Source organism: Brassica rapa, unplaced genomic scaffold, assembly GCF_000309985.2.
Source record: "Brassica rapa cultivar Chiifu-401-42 unplaced genomic scaffold, CAAS_Brap_v3.01 Scaffold0259, whole genome shotgun sequence".
In the NCBI taxonomy this organism is placed as follows: domain Eukaryota; kingdom Viridiplantae; phylum Streptophyta; class Magnoliopsida; order Brassicales; family Brassicaceae; genus Brassica; species Brassica rapa.
Genome location: NW_022610203.1, coordinates 145,001 through 147,500, shown reverse-complemented (window position 1 = coordinate 147,500; position 2,500 = coordinate 145,001).

Below are 2,500 nucleotides of genomic sequence, written 5' to 3'. Positions count from 1 at the left end.
TGCAGTTACTACATCCATTAGGCGTAAATCAATGTTTTCTTTCACGGCAAGACTGATTAGATATCTCAGTGTAGTTGCATCCACCACAGGGGAGTAAGTCTCCTCATAATCTATTCCAGGTCTTTGGGAGAATCCTTGTGCTACAAGCCGTGCTCTCACTACTTCTCCTTTCTCGTTTCTCTTCCTTACAAAGACCCATTTGTATCCCACTGGTCTGACATCTCTTGGTGTCAAGGTTATAGGGCCAAAAACGCCTCTCTTTCTCAATGATTGTAACTCCACGTTAATAGCTTCTTTCCACTTGATCCAATCTGATCTTAGCATGCATTCTTGTATGGACGTGGGTTCTAGATCCTCATCTTTATCCATGATCTCAAGTGCTACCTTGTATGCAAATAAATCATCAACGTTGATATCTTTTCTGTTCCATTGTTTTCCAGACATTACATGGTCTATTGAGATCTCTTGGTTGTCCGTCTCTTGTGTCCCGTGAAGCCCAGCGTCCCGGACCTCACTTTGAGGAACGGCCGGATCATCGGGTGTGGCCGGTACGCTTGGCACGACCGTCCTGGTCGGCTCGACCGGTCCATCTATGTCCTGTACGGTTTCCTTAATGCTCTCGGATCCAGCACCTCTCTTGGATTTCCGAGGCTGTTTGTCTTTGGAACCAATTGGTCTACCACGTTTTAAACGTTGCTTAGACTCTGTGGCCACTTGACATTGTCCATCTTGGACGTCTAATCTTATAGGTGCATTACAAGCCGGGTTGTGTGACATTGTTACTCTATTTGGGTCAGCAAATGTATCTGGCAACTTATTAGCTAGCTCTTGTAGATGTATAATCTTTTGGACTTCTAGATCACACTCTCTAGTCCGAGGATCTTGCCAAGATGTTGATGGTCTAAACCATTCTAAATCTTTTGAAATCAACCGGCTGTTATCTCCCCCTAAGGACGGATATGTGGACTCATCAAACTGTGAGTCTTCGTATCTGGCCTTAAACAAATCACCGGTTGTTGGCTCAAGATACTTTATAATGCTTGGGGAATCATATCCTACATATATTCCCATCCTCCTCTGTGGTCCCATCTTAGTTCTCTGTGGTGGGGCAATTGGAATGTAGACGGCACATCTGAATGTCTTGATGTGGGACACGTCTGGCTCTTGACCCGTAAGTAGTTGGGATGGTGAATATCTATGCTCACTAGATGGCCTGATGCGAATCAGTTCCGTTGCATGTAAAACCGCATGTCCCCATGCTAATACCGGAAGTTGAGACTTCATAAGCAGTGGCCGGGCTATCAGCTGGATACGTTTAATGAAGGATTCGGCCAAGACGTTCTGTGTATGGACATGTGCCACGGAGTGTTCTACTCTTACCCCCATGGACATACAATATTCATTAAACGCTTGGGACGTGAACTCACCAGCATTGTCTAGACGTATAGTCTTAAGAGGGAAATCTGGAAAGTGTGCTCTCAGTCTTATCATCTGAGCAAGCAGCCGTGCAAAGGCTAGTTTTCTAGTGGATAGTAGACAGACATGCGACCATCTGGTCGATGCATCAATGAGGACCATAAAGTATCTAAACGTCCCACAAGGTGGGTGTATTGGTCCACATATTTCTCCTTGAATCCTTTCCAGAAAGTTTAAGGTTTCTTTGTTAACCTTGGCTGGTGATGGCCTGATTATGAGTTTCCCTTGTGCACATGCTGCACATGTGAGATTTCGTGGGATCACTCCTTTAAACGTGTGCCCTTGTGAATTCATCATCAGTTTTCGCATCATTCCTGTTCCGGGATGGCCAAGCCGGTTATGCCATAAAGTGAATAGGTCGGAGGCATTGGCCTCGATCATACTGATCCTTGCATAGTATAGACCAGTAGTCATTGCGGGCATTGTCTCTAGGATCTTTTTATTGCCTTTGGTGATCGATGTTATGTTAAAGAATTCTTTGTTTCCTTCTTCCCATGTTTCAAGATGGAAACCATTCAATCTTATATCCTTGAAACTCAATAAGCTTCTTCTAGAGCTTGGGGAATACAAGGCGGTTTTGATCTCCAGGTGAGTGCCCTTGGGCATCATCACATAGGCTTGGCCGTGACCTTCAATCAGGCTAGCCTCACTTGCAATGGTGTGTACCTTTGCACTTTGCATTGTGAGATTTATAAAGTACCTTTTGTCTCTAAGTATTGTGTGACTTGTGCCACTATCCACCACAAGTACACTCATCTCATCATTCATTCTATAAATAAAATTTTCTAAACTTTAGAGACTTCATACGATGTTTAAAACTCTTATTATTAAAATGCCATTACATAAAATAAAAAAACACCAAATCAAAGACATAAAGCAATAAGACAATGTGATTCGAAAACTAGTCCTTGAGACAATCGGATGTCTCAAAATCCATTAGGTCATCTTGGTTGTCCTTGTCGGATTCATTGTCAGCATCATACCCATATCCTTTGTCCTCATGGACGTTTTCTTGGATCGTGTT